The sequence below is a fragment of the Moschus berezovskii genome, chromosome 8, assembly GCF_049115385.1.
Source record: "Moschus berezovskii isolate FMDL1 chromosome 8, NW_MosBer_1.0, whole genome shotgun sequence".
Taxonomy (NCBI): Eukaryota; Metazoa; Chordata; class Mammalia; order Artiodactyla; family Moschidae; genus Moschus; species Moschus berezovskii.
In genome coordinates this window covers 17,655,820-17,678,097 of record NC_142467.1, presented here as the reverse complement: position 1 = coordinate 17,678,097, position 22,278 = coordinate 17,655,820, and the positions used below count along the sequence as shown (strand labels likewise).

The following is a 22,278-nucleotide window of genomic DNA, read 5'->3' as shown; positions in this document are numbered from 1 at the left end:
ACACTCTCTGACATAAATCGAAGCAAGATCTTTTTTGATCCACCTCCTAAAGTAATGAAAATAAAAACAAAAATAAACAAATGGAACCTAACTAAACTTAAAAGCTTTTACACAGCAAAGAAAACCATAAACAAAGCAAAAAGACATCCCACAGAATGGGAGAAAATATTTCAAACAAAGTGATCAACAAGGGATTAATCTCCAAAATATACAAACAGTTCAGGCAGTCAATATTAAAAAAAAAAATCGACAACCCAATCAAAAAAAAAAAGGTCAGAAGGTCAGAAGTTCTAAACAGACATTTCTACAAAGAAGACATTCAGATGGCCAAGAAACACATGAAAAGATGCTCAACATCACTAATTATTGGGCTTCTCGGGTAGCTTACCTGCTAAAGAATCCACCTGCGAGGCAAGAAAACCCAGTTCAATTCGTGGGTCAGGAAAATCCCCTGGAGAAGGGATAGCCTATCCACACCAGTATTCTTGGGCATCCCTGATGGCTCAGACAGTAAAGAATCCGCCTGCAATGCAGGAGACCTGGGTTTGACTGCTGGATTGGGAAGATTCCCTGTAAGAAAGCATGGCAACCCACTTCAGTATTCTTGCCTGGAGATTCCCCATGAACAGAGGAGCCTGGCAGGCTACAGTCCATGGAGTCACAAAGAGTCTCAAAAAAAAAAAATCAACAAGCCAATCCAAAAAAAAAAAAAAAGAAGGTCAGAAGTTCTAAACAGACATTTCTCCAAAGAAGACAGACACGAGCAAAAAACACATGAAAAGATGTTCAATATCACTAATTATTAGAAAAATGCAAATCAAAACTACAATAAGGTATCACCTCACATTGGTCAGAATGGCTATCAAAAAGTCTATGAACAGTAAATGCTGGAGAGGGTGTGGAGAAAAGGGAACCCTTCTCACTGATGGCGAGAAAGCAAATTGGTATAGACACTATGGAGAACAGTATGGATGTTCCTTAAAAAACTAAAAATAAAACTACCTTATAATCCAGCAATCCCACTCCTGGGCACATATACAGAGAAAACCATAATTCAGCCCAGAGATAAATCCACGCACCTATGGACACCTTATCTTTGACAAAGGAAGCAAGAATATAAAATGGAGAAAAGACAGTATCTTTAACAAGTGGTGCTGGGAAAACTGGTCAGCCACTTGTAAAAGAATGAAACTAGAACACTTCCTAACACCATACACCAAAATAAACTCAAAATGGATTAGAGAGCTAAATGTAAGACCAGAAACTATAAAACTCCTAGAGGAGAACGTAGGCAAAACACTCTCCGACATAAATCACAGCAGGATCCTCCATGACCCACCTCCCAGAATATTGGAAATAAAAGCAAAAATAAACAAATGGGACCTAATTAAAATCAAAAGCTTCTGCACAACAAAGGAAACTATAAGCAAGGTGAAAAGACAGCCTTCATTTCAGAATGGGAGAAAATAATAGCAAATGAAGCAAATGATAAAGGATTAATCTCCAAAATATACAAGCAGCTCCTGCAGCTCAATTCCAGAAAAATAAATGACCCAATCAAAAAATGGGCCAAAGAACTAAACAGACATTTCTCCAAAGAAGACATAAACATGGCTAACAAACACATGAAAAAATGCTCAAGATCCCTCATAATCAGAGAAATGCAAATCAAAACCACAATGAGATACCATTTCACACCAGTCAGAATGGCTGCTATCCAAAAGTCTACATGCAATAAATGCTGGAGAGGGTGTGGAGAGAAAGGAACCCTCTTACACTGTTGGTGGGAATGCAAACTAGTACAGCCACTATGGAGAACAGTGTGGAGATTCCTCAAAAAACTGGAAATAGAACTACCATATGATCCAGCAATTGCACTCCTGGGCATACACACCGAGGAAACCAGAATTTAAAGAGATACATGTACTCCAATGTTCATTGCAGCACTGTTTATAACAGCCAGGACATGGAAGCAACCTAGATGTCCATCTGCAGACGAATGGATAAGAAAGCTTTGGTACATATACACAATGGAGTATTATTCAGCCATTAAAAAGAATACATTTGAATCAGTTCTAATGAGGTGGATGAAACTGGAGCCTATTATACAGAGTGAAGTAAGCCAGAAAGAAAAACACCAATACAGTATACTAACGCATATATATGGAATTTAGAAAGATGCAAATGATAACCCTGTATACGAGACAGCAAAAGAGACACAGATGTATAGAACAGTCTTTGGGACTCTGTGGGAGAGGGTGAGGGTGGGATGATTTGGGAGAATGGCATTGAAACACGTATGTTGTCATATGTGAAACAAATCACTAGTTCAGGGTCACTGCATGTTATAGGATGCTCGGGGCTGGCATGCGGGGATGACCCAGAGGGAGGATAAAGGGAGGAGAGAGGTGGGAGGGGGGTTCGGGAGGGGGAACTTATGTAAACCCAGGGCGAATTCATGTCAATGTATGGCAAAACCAACCAATATAATATTGTAAAATAATTTGCCTCCAATAAAAAATAAATTAATTACCGAAAAAAACAAAAAACAAAAAGATATATGCATCCAAATGTTCAGTTCAGCTTAGTCACTCAATTATGTCCAACTCTTTGCGACCCCATGGACTCCAGCACACCAGGTTTCCCTGTCCATCACCAATTCCCACAGCTTGCTCAAACTCATGTCCATCGAGTCAGTGATGCCATCCAACCATCTCATCCTCTGTCATCTCCTTCTTCTCCTGCCTTCAATCTTTCCCAGAATCAGGGTCTTTTCTGAAGAGTCAGTCATTCGCATCAGGTGGTCAAAGTATCAGAGCTTCAACTTCAGCATCAGTCCTTCCAACGAATAGTCAGGATTGATTTCCTTTAGGACTGAAGAGTCTTCTCCAACACCACAGTTCAAAAGCATTGATTCTTCAGCGCTCAGCTTTCTTTATACTCCAACTCTCACATCCATACATGACTACTGGAAAAATCATAGCCTTGACTAGACGGACCTTTGTTGACAAAGTAATATTTCTGCTTTTTAATAAACTGTCTTGGTTGGTCATAACTTTCCTTCCAAGGAGTAGGCGTCTTTTAAGTTCATGGCTGCAGTCACCATCTGCAGTGATTTTGGAGCCCAAGAAAATAAAAGTCAGCCACTGTTCCCTGTTTCCCCATCTATCTGACATGAAGTGATGGGACCAGATGCCATGATCTTAGTTTTCTGAATGTTGAGCTTTAAGCCAACTTTATCACTGTCCTCTTTCACTTTTATCAAGAGGCTCTTTAGTTCTTCACTTTCTGCCATAACGATGGTGTCATCTGCATATCTGAGGTTACTGATATTTCTCCCAGCAATCTTGATTTCAGCTTGTGCTTCTTCCAGCCCAGCGTTCCTCATGATGTACTCCGCATATAAGTTAAATAAGCAGGGTGACAATATACAACCTTGACACACTCCTTTTCCTATTTGGAACCAGTCTGTTGTTCCATGTCCAGTTCTAACTGTTGCTTCCTGACCTGCATACAGATTTCTCAAGAGGCATTTCTCAGTCAGACATTAGTGAAACAAATATTCACAACTGAAATTATGACCACAAATGAGTGGGGATTATTTTCTTATGCTCCTCTATCCATGGAATTCTCTGGGCAAGAATACTGGAATGGTAGCTATTCCCTTCTTCAGGGGATCTTCTCGACCCAGGGATCAAACCCAGGTCTCCCGCACTGCAGGCAGATTCTTTACTGTCTGAGCCATAAGGGAAGCCCTTATATTCTTACAATATGGGCTAAATATTTGTGTCCACCCCACCAAAGTTCATATGCTTAAGTCCTAATCCCAATTTGATGGGATTTAGAGGTAGGACCTTTGTGAAGTAATCAGGTCTTGAGCAAGGAGCTTTCATGAATGGAATTAGTGCCCTTATAAGAAGAGACATTAGAGAAAGAATCTTTCTTCCTCACCATGGGAAAATACAGCAAGAAGATGGCCATCTATAAACCAGGAAGAGGGTCCTCATCAGACACAGACTATGCCAGCTCCTTGATATGAGACTTCCCAACCTTCAGAATTGTAGGAGATAACTGTTGTTTAAGCCACCCAGTTTACAGTATTTTGTTACAGCAGTTTGAACTGACTTGAACATGTTGCAAAGAAACAACTAACTACTTACAGAATCTAAGAAAACAAGATACAAGTATATGAAATTGTGATATGCTAAGTCGCTTCAGTCGTGTCTGACCCTGTGTGACCTCACAGACAGCAGCCAGCCAGGCTCCTCTGTCCCTGGGATTCTCCAGGCAAGAATATTGGAGTGGGTTGCCATTTCCTTCTCCACCATCTCTGTTCCGTTCCGTTGCTCAGTCGTGTCCGACTCTTTGCAACCCCGTGGACTGTAGCCTACCAGGCTTCTCCATCCATGGGATTCTCCAGGCAAGAATACTGGAGTGGGTTACCATTTCCTTCTCCAGGGGATCTTCCCGACCCAGGGATCAAACCCGGGTTTCCCGCATTGGAGGCAGATGCTTTAACCTCTGAGCCACCAGGGAAGCCCTCTCCACCATCTAGTCAAAGCTATTTTTTTTTCCCTGTAGTCATGACCCTGTGGACTGCAGCCTACCAGGCTTCTCTTTCCATGGGATTCTCCAGGCAAGAATACTGGAGTGGGTTACCATTTCCTTCTCCAGGGGATCTTCCTGACCCAGGGATCAAACCCAGGTCTCCTGCAATTGGAGGCAGACGCTTTAACCTCTGAGCCCCCAGGGAAACCTGAGATTGTGATATGCTTTCTTACAAAGATACATGTAAGACTCAACATCAAGCAATGCAATTGAGGAAATGTTTCCCAGATCCTTTGAGAAAATCATAAATTTCTAAGTGATCAGGGTCAATATAACCAATTAATTCATAGTGGTACATAAACGGTACTCTTAAAATTGATGATATTTTATATTCAATTAAAAAGAGATAAGAGAGTAACAAAATTTTCCAGACTGATGAAAAACATCAATGCATGTATGCTGTTGCTGCTAAGTTGCTTCAGTCGTGTCCGACTCTGCAACCCCATAGACAGCAGCCTACCAGGATCCTCTGTCCACAGGATTCTCTAGGCAAGAATACTGGAGTGGGTTGCCATTTCCGTCTCCAATTAACACATGCACACTAAGTCGCTTCAGTCGTGTCCGACTCTGCGACCCCATAGACAAGAGCCCACCAGGCTCCTCCGTCCACAGGATTCTCTAGTCAAGAATACTGGAGTGAGTTGCCATTTCCTTCTCCCAATCCATGTATACAGAAAGCCAAAAGTTCCCAAGCAGTATAAATAAAAGGAAATCTACACTTAAAACACATTATCATGAAACTGTTTAAAACCAAAAGGAAAGAGAAAGACCTTAAAAGCCATCAGAGCACAGTAGAGGAAGGGACAGAGAAAGATTACCTTCAAAAGAAGCTCAGATACCAGGTTCATGGAGTGGAAAGTTCAATGATGTTCAGAATACTAATTCTCCTCAGGTTGATTCATGTATCAATTGCTACCAGATTTTCAGCAGTCTTTTAGCAGATATTGGCAAGATGATCCTAAAATGTGTTTAGAATTGCAAATGACATAGAATTACAAAATTCATATAGAATTCATATAGAATGCCAAAACAATTTTGAAAAAGACAAAGCTGGACAACATATGCTTCCCAATTTCAAAACTTGATATAAAGCTACTTCAGTAGTTGTGAACACAATGTAGTACTGGCACAAGGACAGACATGTAAATCACTAGAACAGAACTTATTTTCAATAAAGGTGCAAAGGAAATTCACTGAAGGAAAAGATAGTCTTTTTAATTAGCAGTACTAGGAAAACTGTATATGCACATGCCAAAAGATAAAGTTACACCTTTATTTCACACTATACAAAATAAATCACAGATTTAAATGTTAGAGCCAAAACAAACTTTTAAAAGAAAACACAGGTGATTATCTTCAATACCTTAGGTTAGGCAAAAATTTCTTTGTTATGACATCAAAAACATGGTGCATTCTTTAAAATCTGGTAAATTAAACCTCATCAAAATTCAAGTCCTTTACACTTCAAAAGATATTATTATGAAAATTAAAAGATAAGCAACAGATTGGGAGAAAATATTTGGGAAACATATATCTTATAAAGGATTTGTATACAAAACATACAAAGAGCTCTTTGTATACAAGAAGACAAACAACCCAATCAAAAATTGGGTAAAATTTTTGACAAACATTTCACCAAAGAAGATATATGGGTGGCTAACAAACACACAAAAAGGTATTCCATGTTAGTTTAGGAAAATGCAAATTAAAATCACACTGAGAAGCAATTTCACATCCATTAGGATGACTGTAATAACTTTTTTTAAAAAAAGGATAATAACAAATGTTGGCAAGGATGTGGAAAAAAGGAGTCCTCATAGTTTGCTGGTAGGAACACAAAATAATGCAACTACTTTGGAAAGTTTGAAGTTTCATTAAAAGTTAAAAATAAATTTTCCAAATGATGGAATAATTTTACACTTAGGTATCTACCCAAGAGAAATAAAATATGTATTTACACAAAGACTTATACATGGATCCTCTTAGCAGCATTATTCATATTCGTAGTCAAAAACTATAAAAAACTAAATGTGCATCAACTGATGAATGGGCAGACATGATGTAGTATATGCATACAGTGGAACACTACTCATCAATAAAAAGAACAAGTTAACACATGCTTCGACATATGAACCTCAAAAATATTATTCTAGGGGAAAAGGGTGGGGGGATTTGGGGATTGATATGTACATGCTATTATACATAAAATAGTTAACCAACAAGGACCTACTGAATAGCACAGGGAATTCTGCTCAATATTCTATAATAAGCTAAATGGAAAAAGAATTTGAAAAGAGTAAATATATGTCTATGTATGACTGAATCACTTTGCTGAACACCTGAAACTAACACAGCACTGTTAATTAACTCCAATATAAAATAAAAAATTTTTTATAGAAATAAAAATTGAAAATAAATAAAAATGTTAATATTAAACAGTAACAGTAACATTACACAAGTGAAAGCACAATAAATCATACTAATGAAATTATCATATATAGAAGTATTTTCATACTTAAGCATATTTTAATATTTCAGAAGTTTTCATAATTTTCATAAATGAAAGATGATAGTGAATACTTACTGAGCACACCAAACAGTTAGACATCAAACACTTCCAGTGTGAAAATATATATATATTATTCTAAGTCAAAGAATACCAACACAAGAGACCACATACTGTGTGATTTGATTTATATGAAATTTCCAGGAAAGAAAAATCTATAGAGAAAGAAAATAGATTAATATTGTCCAGGGTAAGAAGATGGATAGAAGTTACCAAAGAGGAAAGTCATGGGGGATAAATTAGGAGTTGATATTAATTGATACACACTACTATATACAAAACAGATAAACAACAAGGACCTACAATATAGCACAGGAAACTGTACTCAAAATCTGGTAATAATCCACAATAGAAAAGCATCTGAAAAAGAATATATACATGTACACACATAACTGGATCATTCTTTGTACACCTGAAATATAACATTGTGAATCAACTATACTTAAACTTAAGAAAAAGGAGAGGGAATGGAGATTAACAATTAATGAACATAAAGGATCTTATTTGGGTGGCAGACGTGCCTGAAATCTGATCAATGGTGATGGCTGCACAATTTGTTAAATTTACTAAAAAAAAATTCATTGAATAAATACTTGCAATGGGTAAAATGATATACCCCAAAGCTATATATACAAATATATGTATATATAAAAACATATATGACTATACATACATATATACATATATGAACATCTGACTGGTAATTTATGTCACAAAAACAACAGTGAAAACCAGAAAACAAGGCACTGAGATCTTACACATGATGACAAACAAAACTGCCATCCCTGAATTTTATTCCCAGTGAAATATATTTAAAGAATTAACACAAAACAGAGACTTCTTCAGGCTTCCCTGATAGCTCAGCTGGTAGAGAATCTGCCTTCAATGCAGGAGACACCAGTTCAATTCCTGGGTCAGGAAGATCCCACGGAGAAGGGAAAGGCTGCCCACTCCAGTATTCTTGGGCTTCTCTGGTGGCTCAGACGGTAAATAATCTGCCTGCAATGTGGGAGATCCTGAGTTGGGAAGATTACCCTGGAGGAGGGATGGCAACACACTCCAATATTCTTGCCTGGAGAATCCCCTTGGACAGAGAGGCCTGGTGGGCTATATAGTCCATGAGGTCGCAAAGAGTCAGACGTGACTGTGTGACTAAGCACACACACACACAGAGCCTTCTTCAGAACAATAAAACTGTAGTTTGTAATCAGCAGATACTCTAGAAGAACTGCTAAAGAATAAACTACAGGTAGCAGGAATGAGCAACTAAGTTAACCATCAGACAATCACACTCATCTCCCATGCTAGTAAGGTCATGCTTAAATACCTGAGTGCCAGGCTTCAGCATTATGCAAACCAAGAACTTTCAGATGTCCAACCTGGGTTTAGGAAAGGAAGATGAACCAGAGATCAAATTGCCAACATTCACTGGATTATAGAGAAAGGAAGAGAATTTCAAAAAACATCTACACTAAAGCCTTTAACTGTGTGGATCATGACAAACTGTGGAAAGCTCTTAGAAAGATGGGAATACCAGACCATCTTACCTGTCTCCTGAGAAACCAGCATGAAGGTCAAGAAGCAGCAGTTAGAACCCTGTATGGAACAATTGGTTGGTTCAAGATCAAGAAAGGAGTTCTACAGGGCTGTCTGCTGTCACCCTGTTTGTTTAACCTATACACTGAGCACATCATGAGAAATGCTGGACTGGATGCAAGTGTGAAATGCAAGTTGGAATCAACTTAGGCAGGAGAAATATCAGCAACTGCAGATATGCATACGATACCACTCTAATGGCAGTACATGAAGAAGAACTAAAGAGTCTTGATGAGGGTGAAGAAGGAGAGTGAAAGAGCTGGCTTAAGACTAAATATTGAAAAAACTAAGATCATAGCATCTGGCCCCATTACTGTTATGGCAAGTAAAATGGAAAAAAGTGGAAATCATGACAGATTTCCTCTACTTGGGCTCCAAAATCACTATGTACGGTGACCGCAACCATGAAATCAGAAGATAATTGTTTCTTGGCAGGAAAGCAATGACAGGTCTAGACAGTGTGTTGAAAAGGTATGTATAGTCAAGAATATGGTCTTCCCGGTGGAAGCTGGGACTGCAAAGAAGATAGAAGGCCAAAGAACCAATGCCTTCGAACTGTGGTGCTGGAGAAGACTCTTGAAAGTCCCTTGGAGAGCAAGGAGATCAAACCAGTCGATATTAAGGGATATCAACCCTGAATAGTCACTGGAAGGACTGATGATGAAGCTGAAGCTCCACTATTTTGGTCATCTGATGCGAACAGATGACTCACAGGAAAAATCCCTGATGTTCGGAAAGACTGAGGGCAGAAGGAGAAGAGGGCATCAGAGGATGAGATGGCTGGATAGCATCATTGAGGCGATGAACATAAACTTGGGCAAACTCCAGGAGATGGTGAGGAACAGGGAGGCCTGGCATGCTGCAGTCCATGGGGTCACAAAGAGTCAGACATGACTGGGCAACTGCACAACAACAACAAACAGGAATGCACTCCCAGACAAAAGATCTAGCACGCAAGAGAGAACCAACAACAAATAAAGGGGCAAATGTGTAAGCATACGCACCTAAATAGCAAGTATAAAAATTAGCAATAATAAAGTTTCATGGGGCTAAAAATAAACATAAAACAACAATTTTCAGGAGAGGGGAAACTGGGGTTAAAGTGTGCTAAAGTCTTTATGCCAGACATTTTGGAATGTGAAGTCAAGTGGGCCTTAGAAAGCATCACTAGGAACAAAGCTAGTAGAGGTGATGGAATTCCAGTTGAGCTATTTCAAATCCTGAAGGATGATGCTGTGAAAGTGCTGCACTCAATATGCCAGCAAATTTGGAAAACTCAGCAGTGGCCACAGGACTGGAAAAGGTCAGTCTTCATTCCAATCCCAAAGAAGGGCAATGCCAGAGAATGCTCAAAGTACCGCACAATTGCACTCATCTCACACGCTAGTAAAGTCATGCTCAAAATTCTCCAAGCCAGGCTTCAGCAATATGTGAACCATGAACTCCCAGATGTTCAAGCAGGTTTTAGAAAAGGCAGAGGCACCAGAGATCAAATTGCCAACATCCGCTGGATCATGGAGAAAGTAAGAGAGTTCCAGAAAACCATCTATTTCTGCTTCATTGACTATGCCAAAGCCTTTGACTGTGTCGATCACAATAAACTGTGGAACATTCTGAAAGAGATGGGAATAACAGACCACCTGACCTGCCTCTTGAGAAACCTGTATGCAGGTCAGGAAGCAACACTCAGAACTGGACATGGAACAACAGACTGGTTCCAAATAGGAAAAGGAGTACGTCAAGGCTGTATATCGTCACCCTGCTTATTTAACTTATATGCAGAGTACATCATGAGGAACACTGGGCTGGAAGAAGCACAAGCTGGAATCAAGACTGCCGGGACAAATATCAATCACCTCAGATATGCAGATGACACCACCCTTATGGCAGAAGGTGAAGAGGAACTCAAAAGCCTCTTGATGAAAGTGAAAGAGGAGAGTGAAAAGGTTGGCTTGAAGCTCAACATTCAGAAAACAAAGATCATGGCATCTGGTCCCATCACTTCATGGGAAATAGATGGGGAAACAGTGGAGGCAGTGTCAGACTTTATTTTTTTGGGCTCCAAAATCACTGAAGATGCTGATTGCAGCCATGAAATTAAAAGATGCTTCCTCCTTGGAAGGAAAGTTATGACCAACCTAGATAGCATATTAAAAAGCAGAGACATTACTTTGTCAACAAAGGTCCGTCTAGTCAAGGCTATGGTTTTACCCGTGGTCATATATGGATGTGAGAGTTGGACTGTGAAGAAAGCTGATCGCCGAAGAATCGATGCTTTTGAACTGTGGTGTTGGAGAAGACTCTTGAGAGTCCCTTGGACTGCAAGGAGATCCAACCAGTCCATTCTAAAGGAGATCAATCCTGGGTGTTTATTGGAGGGACTGATGCTAAAGCTGAAAGTGCAATACTTTGGCCACCTCATGCGATGAGTTGACTCACTGGAAAAGACTCTGATGCTGGGAGGGATTGGGGGCGGAAGGAGAAGGGGACGACAGAGAATGAGATGGCTGGATGGCATCACCGACTTGACGGACATAAGTTTGAGTGAACTCTGGGAGTTGGTGATGGATAGGGAGGCCTGGCATGCTGTGATTCATGGGGTCGCAAAGAGTCGGACACGACAGAGTGACTGAACTGAACTGAACTGAACTGAACTTGGGTGAGCCTCATCCCCTGAGTTGAAGGCCTTAACAGCAAAAATTGAAGGTTCCAGGCAAGAAGAAATTCTTCCTCCGGACTGCAGCATTATCTTCTGCCTATGTTTACAGCACACAAACTTGCCCTACAGAATTCAGACTTGACAATCCCCTCAATCAAGTGAGGCACTTTCTTAAAATAAATCATAAATGCATGTGTGTATACGTATATGTTATATATATATATATATATATATATATATATATATATATATATATTGGTTCTGTCTCCCTGGGGAGCCCTGACTAATACACTGAATTGAACCATTTGTTTGAGGCTTTAAAGTACTAAGTCAACATCAAAAGTAGAATACACCAAAAATAATATTATGTGTTGCTTTCAACCTGTAGTTTTAACTAAAACAAAATGTGTCTTTTCTATTCTTCTTTGATATCAATGCTAAAGTACTGATTCCAACCAGCATCTATCATCTTTAAAATTCAAGTCCCTTGAATATTTTTGCATAATAAGATAGAGATTTCTCAGTATCAAAACTATGTACTATTTTTTAACCATATATCATTAAATCCAATAGAAAGGAATTTCTTTAAAAATTCTTTTAAAGATTATCCATATATTAATAGCATAAGACTTAAAATCATACAACATGCACTAATACCCTATTAGTGTTCATATAAGAAAAAGTAAGATATAATTGTGCATTCCACACCTATTTTTTGTTTGGTTGGTTGGTTTTTTATTTATTTGAATTGGAGGCTAATTACTTTACAATATTGTATTGGCTTTGCCATACATTGACATGAATCCGCCAAGGGAGGTGGGAGGGGGTTCAGGATGGGGAACTCAGGTACTCTACACCTATTGATCCATAGTTCCACTTCTTACCATATACCTACACGAGAGAAATAAAAAACTTATCAAATCTATGCCAAGGAAGGTTTTAACCAAAAATATTCAAAAGGGCCACATATTTTAATACATCAGGTTATAAAGATTCACTTTATGTTACTAGGATAAAAACTGTCACTTTTATTGTACAAAACTAGAAAAGGTACAGCAATGTAATGTCGATATTGAGAAATGCAATATATATTTATATAATATGAGACACTTGGAACATGTCACAAAAATGCAAATTTTATTTTCCTATATATACATTTAGTGATAAAAGGGATGGAGAATAAATGTCAAGGGTTAAAGTATAAACTGGAACAAAAGTTTGGCATATTTTACTTACACTGAACATTCTGACCTTGTTAAATACTCACCTAGAAATGTAAATACCAGAAATTTATTCTTAGATATTTTCCTTCAGTTTTCCTGTAATTTAAAGATACTTACATTCCCTCTCACTCTACTAATGCTAAATTTTTCAAGTGAATCAATTAATAGAAGCAATCAGGTATTGCATATCACAAAATGCAGACAATCTAGAAATCTATTTTACTTAGTCAACATAAACAAATGATTAAAGTAATTCAGTCCATTTCTGTGACTTTAAAAAATGTTCTTGTGTCCTCCTTTCCATGCTGCTGCTGCTGCTGCTAAGTCACTTCAGTCGTGTCCGACTCTGTGTGACCCCACAGACAGAAGCCCACCAGGCTCCCCCATCCCTGGGATTCTCCAGGCAAGAACACTGGAGTGGCTTGCCATTGCCTTCTCCCCTTTCCATGCTAGTCTTCTTCTATTCCCAAGTCTTATAGCCAGGTCAGAGCAACAAAAGCCCATTTTACCATCTATTGCTTACCTCAATATACCTAAAGAAGTACAATAAATGTTTCTAGATTTCAAATGTACAGCTATGTCACAGAGGTAAAAAGCACTGAGCCAGACTGGAAAATGACAGTATTTTATGGCCCCACTTTAGTTTACGGTCATTTCACAAAATCTACCAAAGTCATAAAAGATTTAAAGTTTGTTTTTCTACTGATGAAATTAATAAGTTGATCCTTTGTCTTCTCATTTCTAATTACCAATCCTGCAATTTCAATTCTACTAGGATGGTTTATATTGTTAAAAACATCTTTGGAGAATTAATCTTTTGGTCATAATCTTTAAATGAATAATTGATTAAATATATAATTCATTGCTAATCAGGAATAAAATTTTAATCCCATAAAAGATGTTTAATAGCAATTTTAACTACTAAGCACATACTTAATGGTGTTGGGGACAAAAATTAAATTTCAAGGTGACTAAAGCATAAATTCAAGAACTACAGACAATTCTAGAGTATCACAACATTAAAACTAAAAGATGATAGCTATGTTTATAGAATTATACATAATTATAAGTTACTATCCAACTTTTCACATAAATTTAGTGTAAGATTTTATTCAAAAAAAACTTTTGTAAAACATTTTTTAAGGCAATGAAACAGCAATAAAACAATTTTTGGTTCTAATTTAAATAAATCTTATTCATAAAAGAAAGCAAAGAAAGTTAAAAAGCATTGGAACTCTTAAGATATTAATTACTGTGCATTTACATAGAGAGAAATTATGACAGTACAATTCTATGACCCTTCTATGTGCAAAGCTTCCATTAACTCTTATTTTGCCTTTATAAGCAACAAAGAATTACTTTATCATATATAATATTTTTATTAGTAAGAGAATCTCATAATAATACTGTTAAGCAATTGAGGCCCTACATTCACAAGCCTCAGAGTTTTCAATGAAGGGACCTCACTTTTAGTATGAGAATGACTGAATTTTGTGCAAAATTCTCAAATTTTGAATATATCACATTATGGAGCATCCATTTTTCAACTGCTTGGGTGGAGAGAATCAAAGAAAATGCAGTTATACTACAGGAATTTTCTACCATTCAATTGCCAACATAGTTACGCATGAAGAACTCTAAGTCAAAAGAAAACAGAATACATTTGAAAGCAGAATTGACCCCCTTTATTTGGTTTTACAAATGAAAAGATTCAAGATTCAGGTCACTTTTCCCTACTCAAAAAGAGACCTATTAATAAGCATTAAAGTGCTTCACATTTTACAGTCTGCAATATCATTGCTTCATTATGAATTAGGTATTTAGGGGAAAACGCATTTCCTACAAAGGAACTATACAAAAATATACAATTCCTCCAATATGCATTTTTTAAATACTGAGAAAGAAATGTAACTGTTGTTTTCTGCAACCTAGGCTCAGGCAACTGCCCAAGCAGCCTATGGGGGACTGATATCAATAGGAGTTTTATGCCTGATGGAAAATCATTCTAAAGATTTTTTTTACCTGAAAAATAACATCATCACTGTGATTTCCACCCTGGGATACAGAAGCGGGAATTACATTGTGTTGTTAAAATGTTAGCAACCGCATTTCATTTTTTGAAAAGGCAATTTAGTTTTCCTGAAGTAAAGAGTTGATTATATCTCTTATTACTGTTACAAGAATTTGATATATCACAAAGTATGAGTTACAGCATGTGCCAACTATCAACCAGGAAAAATGAACCTGATTCATAATTCACTTTGAGAATGTCTAGTTAGTCAATCAAGTGATTTGTAATCATGATGGCTGCCAGAAATGGAATGAATAATGAGCCACAGTAAAATCCCTGGATTTTTTTTTTAGTATTCTTATTTCATTATGTGACTTTTATTGCCATTTTTGATCGCTGTTTCTCAGCAGAAAAAATTAAATCACACATATTTACTCAGAAGTTTTTGACTATTAAATAGGCTAAAGGATACACAAGCTGAATGACCAGAGTATTTAATGTCTTCCTACAAAATTAAAAGTTTTAGTGATTATAGCTTTAGCACAGAAAATTTCATTCTCTTCCAACTCCCTCAACACTTGCCTTATTTTATTTAAATTATTTCGTGAATATGCTATTTCTGGATAGCTTATTCTAGTTCAGAATACTTTCTCAAGTTGTTTCTATATAGTCTAAAATCATTTAACAGAACATTGTTAATATCAGAAGCCTTAAACCTCCTTTAATATCTTCATTGCATACTATTTCCTCAGTTAAAACTATAACATAAGCTGATGGCCAAAGAACTTTTGACCTCTAACATATGTTATTAAATAGTATATATTTATTGCTAAATATATATAACATTAATTATTATAATATACAGTCATATTGAAGTATATAATAGATATATCTATAGTTATTACTATAATCTTATTAAATTACAAATATAAAAAATATAAACCAACTTACAGCTTGGCATATCACTACAGGGATGATATGATAAATTAGTGTTTTTCAAAATGTAAAACTACTAAATTATGTAAGAATTTGTCACTCTGATAATACTGCCTATTATTAGCATGTTATGAGGATGGCATGACATAAGAACTACACAGTTGTAAAGCAAATAGAACTTTAAATGTGATAACAAATAGGCTCATTCTTTGTTGTATTTTTCATAATTTTCAATCAAAAAAGTCTTTATACAAATTTAGACTGATTATAACACCAGACCACCCGTGGCCCTCCTTATAAGTAAAAAGTCCTTAAGTCAAGATCTATTCTACTCATTATTGAAATCTAATACTTATGAAAAATTCAACTATCTAAACTTTGTGGATTAATTTCCAATAATAAATGCTCAAGATAACAAAATTCCAGGCATACACTACACTGACTCCAAGAAGCAAGGACAATTATGGTGAGACCTCAGGAAAGATACTGTTTTTCATTCTGAATAGTCCCTGAAAAGTATAGCAGCACTCTACCTTGGAATTCAGTTTATCACCATTATCACACCAGCTGTGAGAATCATCTTCCCTCTCCTACAGCCATTCATTCAACAAATGCTTATTAAGCATTCATTATGTGTCAGATACTGTGCTAAAAACAGGGGATGTAAAAATGAATCAGACATAGCCTTTGTACTCGCCCTTGAGAGACCCATAATCTAGTTAGAAAGATTCATACAGGTAAACAAATAAAATAAAGGTTCTAGAACAGATCTATGTACTAAGAATGTAAGGTACAATGACAGAGGTCAGTAGTCACAAAAAGCTTGAGAGAGATAACAAAGTTGAATCTTACATGAAGTCACTATTCACCAGGAAGTAAGGAGAAAAGATCACAATGGTAAGGAGAATATTAATAAAGTGCCAAATAGCTAATTACCGTAGGGTGACCACAAGCTACTCAGTTTAACTGAAGTTGACCTGTAAAGAATATACATGAAGTTGGGTGGTGAGGAAGAAGGCCACCAGAAGTAAGCCTGAAGTAGTATGTAACAGATAAATAACAAAAGTTCTATATGTACACTTACACAATATATGTCTTATAAACAATAGAAACTTTTGAAGAACTTTAAGCATAAAAATCACAGGGCCATAGGTTTCCATAATGTCTAAACAATTTATGCATTTGGCTTCCTTCACAATGGTCAAATTAACATTTTACATTTTATTATGTAGCTGATAGAGAACTAATACCACTATTTTAGCCTACTTATTTTATATTCATATGTAAATAATCTCCCAAAACAAGGGTCTCAGCTTCTAGTAGACTTGGGAATTGAACAGCAATTCTGAAGAGTGTGTCAAACACTAAAAATATACCAAGTTTACCAAGGAAGCAAATCAAGATTCTACTTAGAGAAGTCATACATGTGATATATGTGTATGCATATACATACAACACGGATAATATATTGACTTTCAAATGTTATGTCCATGTAAAGTCACAAAAGCAAGTGTTTTTCATAGACACATTTTAGTGTACCTCAATTAGTAGTACAAAATCACTATGAACTAGCCAGACTATGTTTCAAAAATAAAGTACCCCAGTCCTGAATTGCATACATAAAAGCTTCATGCAGCTTAATGCAGCATTTATAAACAGGAACTCTGAGGTCAGAGAGTCCAGGATTGGAATCCTGGATTAGCCACAATCTTATACCCTGGAGAAGGAAATGGCAACCCACTCCAGTATTCTTGCCTGGAAAATCCCATGGACGGAGGAGCCCGACAGGGGTCACAAAGAGCTGGACATGACTGAGTGACTTCACTTCACTTTATACAAATTATTAACCTCTTTGAGTCTTAGTTGCCTTATCCATAAGCCCGGGATAATTATTCCTGTCCCAAAACACTGCTATGAAGATACAATGAGTACAGAAAGCACTTAGCATAGGGCTTAGCAAATATTAATTATTCAATAAATAGTATATTATTATTACAGATAGAATAGAAATTATTCTAGTTATGATAAACTAATTTATACACTAAAAAATTTTGGTTTATTTGCATTATACTATTAAAGAAATTTCTAAAGTTTAGCCCAACTGAAAACAGCTGCTATAGGCTTAATGTGAAAATAATAATATGAGAAAATCATCCAAAAACAATGTTTTAAAGGAAAAAGACTTTGAAAAATGCATCAAGTTATACTTAATTACTTACAGAGCATGGGAAGGGTGAGTCCAATCTTACTATAGGACTACTGGCAGCCTCTTCTAGGAAAAGGAAAACTACAGTCAAATCTTTTCTCCAAATACGGTGCCATGTCATTCCTTTTTTGAATTTCATTGCCTCTTACTAAAAGATTTAGTACAGATGATGAGGCTGCTTATAATCACATAATGACATGTACCTGTAGTTTAAGGATCTTCTCCCTAGAGTGAGGTCTTTCTTTGACTTTGGTGAGCATCAGTCCTAACAGACTCTGATCTTGGGATTTGTTTATAACCTGAAAAAAAATAGATAATAACAATAAAGCAACAAAAAAAGTAGAATACTAGTAAAGCAAGACTGTAAAAGAAAATTTACTTTGACAATCTGACAATAGAGCTGACTCAAATGCACATAACTAGAAGAGAGGGCCAAAGCAACATTGGTAACTGTATCAAGTTACTTATATATATATACATATACTCAAGGTTAGGTAAACTTGGGTCAAGTCAAAATGTAATTACTATAGTAGAATGAAGTTATGATTATTAAATATGCATTAAATGATATTAACCTGAACTACAGATTGCTAGATACACTACTAACTCTTGTGATAATATTAAACATATATATGTAGTCATTCACTGTGTTTCTGGGATAGTAAACGTGTGGCAAGCATTAACATCAGGTACCTGTTGAAAGATCATAATCTATATATTTGAAAATGGAAGAGAACCTTTACGGTTACACTGCAATTATTCTCAAATTTCCTAAAATCAGTAATATATTTTAAAATAAGCATGTAATACAGGTGATTCTATTCTAGCCATATTTATTCAAATAAAAGTCATGAGTTATAAGTCAGCTAGCATGTGTTATACAGAAATAAGAACAGACGTGAGAGAAAGAAGCTAATCAAACTACTTTTATTAGGTATATTCATAAATAGCAAATTATTACTTCCATTCCAATTTTATGCAATCCTTTAGACACAAGTAATGAAGCACTATGGTTTACCATTCTAATGTTGTTGTTTAGTCACTCAGTCATGTCCAAATCTGCGATTTCATGGACTGCAGCATGCCAGGCTTCCCTGTCCTTCATCATCTCCCAGAGTTTGCTCAAACTCAAGTCCATTGGGGCTTCCCTGGTGGCTCAGCTGATAAAGAATCCGCCTGCGATGCGGGAGACCTGGATTCCATCCCTGGATTGGGAAGATCCCCTGGAGAAGGGAACAGCTACCCACTCCAGCATTCTGGCCTGGAGAATTCCATGGATTGTATAGTCCATGGAGTCACAAAGAGTCCCACATGACTGAGTGACTTTCACTTTCACTTTCAAGTCCCTTGAGTCGGTTATGTCATTCAACCATCCCAGCCTCTGTCACCCCCAAAATCCTAATAATGTCTCACAAAAAATGTTTAAACCAAATAGTTGTTGATAACACTGAAAATATATAATAATGCCAGTATGATCTTTCCTGTATGAAGATGACACTGACTCACCGTCAGTAAAGACGAGCTTCAAGCTGATTTTCCACAGTGAAGACAGGCTTCCTGATACAGCCATCCTCTTGCCAAAGCTCCCTGGTGAATAATAGCTTGTATCTACAAGATAAGTGTTACCAATAGTCACAGAAAGTAACAAAATAAAATTATAAATACAGATATGAAACCTATGCCTTGGTCCCAACCACTGTGTTTTGATGAACTAAAAATGAAGTCACAAAAATATATAAATACTGTATAATACTTAAAAACAAAATTGCATATGCATTTACTCTGATACATTAATTGTATTCTATATATCACTGACCTAAAAATACAAATAATCACAGCCTGACCTCTATCCCTAAGTAAAAATGTTCTCAGCCATCTTAACTAAAACAAAAATTGCATCTGACATTTAAAATCCAAAGTATATAATGAAAATGTTCAAAACATGAAAGCATGCCAACTTTACATCCCTCATCACCAGTAGCAATAACTGAGGAAATTACAGAATATTTTTGTTAATGTTAGCAATATTCTCAATAGCATTAAAAACAGTATGACTACAACCAAAATTATTTCAACATTTCCCAGAATCCTGAAAAATACTTCTACTTTTCATGAAGAAAAAGTACTTTCGTTACTAGCTTCAGTGTTCATTCATGTTAATGCAGAACAGAGGTTTTGTAATTAAATATTCCTGATACGGAATTTAATCAGTTGCCAGATGAATCTCCTTCATAAGAGTTAAGGAAGCTAGCTAAACATTGCTAAAGACATACTTTATAGTAAAAGTAAAATTAATGTATGGGCTCCTTTGTTATTTAAGGAAGTAAGAGATTAACATTTGTTAAAAATCAGTAAGAAGCAGAACTTCCCTGGAGGTCCAGTAGTGAAGACTTTGTGCTTCCAATGCAGGGGTCGTGGGTTTGATCCCTGGTCAGGGAATGAAAATCCCACAAGCCACATGGTATGGCCAAAGTAGCCAAAAAATTAAAATTTTTAAAATTTAATAAAAAAAAGAAAAAAATCAGTAAGCAGCATCTAACAACTGGATACAATTTAAACAAAAGCATGATGCTAAGTACCTATGATGAGCAGTATTAGTTGCTTAGTCATGTCCAACCCTGTGCAACCCCATGGACTGTAGCCCGTCAGGCTCCTCTGTCCGTGGAATTCTCCAGGCAAGAGTACTAGAGTGGCTTGCCATTTCCTCCTCCAGGATGTCCTCCTGACCCAAGGATCAAGCCCGGGTCTCCTGCATTGCAAGCAGATTCTGAGCCACCAGGGAAGCTCCTGAGTCTATTTGGGGGTTCCGTATCAGGTATAAAAATAACAGGGCATAGTACACAATCTCAAAGAAATCACAACACAGTATTATTGAAACATTCCCCACTTCCACTTCTACATAGTTCCTGCAATAATAAACAGCTAAATTCCAACCCAGGTCCTCTGCTAGAACAGAAAGGACGAAGTAGACAAGCACAGCATCATACCGGAACAAGTTAGCTGCCACAGGGATGAGGTTCTGGGGCTCCTCCTGCAAACGGAGATAAGGAAATTTCAATAGGAATGTTGAGAAAATTTGCTACAGTCTGTGATGGAGGTCTACTGCCACCTGTAAACAAATAAACTGTTAATTCAAAGGCACTAGACTAAACTTTCCAGTCACAATTCTGTTTTAAAAGGTCATTCTCCTTATCAACTCTTCATTATTTTCCTTACCATCATCTCTCACCAACTCACCAAAATTGAGAATTAGGCTGCAAACTCCTAAACTTCCTCTTCATTGCTGTTCCCATTTCCACAATGCCTAGCAGAGCACCTTCTAATTTTTAAATGCTTAATAAAGTTTTGGTAAATTGAACTGAACTAGTCATCTTACTTGTCCACTTGCCACCCCCAAAATCATCACTTATGCTAACTATACCCATCATTTTTGGCAGGACAGTATGAGATGAAAAGATAAAATGATTTATTAATTCAACAAATGTTTTGCTCAAACACCTGCTAGGTACCATGTTAACTTCCATGGATATTAGCGTAAATAATACATGATCCCTGCCCTTAAATAATTCAGTCTAGTAAGAAAGATAAAGATGAATAATAGCCATTATAATACACTGAAATTAGTTTATAACAAGTTTAATAGAAAGTGCTACAGATACTAAAAGGGAGGGAAACTAGCTTAGAACAAAGGCTTTAGAGGGGAGATCTCATGTGAGTACTAACAAGTAGCTGTTGAACAGAAGGATAAACAGAGAAAGGGCATTCTGAGCAAAAGAAAGAGTCAAAAATTATCAATATGCAAAAGAGTACACAATATATTGAGAATTTTGAGAAGCTTTTGGAAAAGTAGCAAATGAGGGGAAAAAAAGACATACGGAAGATCACAGAAATGCCTTATGATACTAAAAGGTTACAGCTCTGTCCCGACTAAAGGAGATAAGCCAAGAACATGACATGAGCATTAAAAAGATCTTGGCAGCAGTGTGAAAGATCAGAGGGACGACAAGACGGGAGAGGCATGGGACCAAATCATGAGACAAAGATGACTTGACTTTAATGGTTTATGAAAACTATGGTGACCAAGCTCATGGGTGACCATTAGGTTTGTTACCTAGTGGATCTTAAACTTAGATATACATTTAGAGACTACTACAGATTCTAATTTATTTTAGAAAACTCTTTATGTGATATAACCTCAACCAAACAGCAGAGCAGGAATTTCAAAGAAATTATATCAGGATACCAAAATATAAAGACTAGCTCAGGGTATTGGGATTATAGGTTATACTTTTCTTCTTGTTACTGATATATTCAGAATTTCCCACACATTAGAATTAAAAATAAATTTCAGGGCAATTTCTTGAAACATAAAAGCTACAACTGGTGTTGACCCTAAATGGCCAGTGCCAGGATTCCTTGATAACATAATTGACTCCAAAGGCTCCCTTCACGACCACAGCCCACTAGACATAA

General features: G+C 36.7%; 1 long non-coding RNA gene across 21 annotated transcripts in view; it reads right to left on the bottom strand.

The window, feature by feature from the left end:
* Window positions 1–22,278, bottom strand: part of LOC129558974 (uncharacterized) — a 161,832-nt gene that overhangs the window by 115,269 nt on the left and 24,285 nt on the right. For 6 of the 21 annotated variants that reach the window (XR_016037992.1, XR_016038001.1, XR_016037983.1 and 3 more), the window contains 5 exons: window positions 20,793–20,836; window positions 19,312–19,413; window positions 18,009–18,104; window positions 17,819–17,871; window positions 5,427–5,566 (listed from right to left, as the gene is read on the bottom strand). This is a non-coding gene — a long non-coding RNA (uncharacterized LOC129558974). Of the gene's footprint in view, window positions 1–5,426; window positions 5,567–7,192; window positions 7,330–17,818; window positions 17,872–18,008; window positions 18,105–19,311; window positions 19,414–20,792; window positions 20,837–22,278 lie in introns of all 21 variants that reach the window. The other 15 variants (XR_016037993.1, XR_016037982.1, XR_016037995.1 and 12 more) reach the window with 6 other exon arrangements.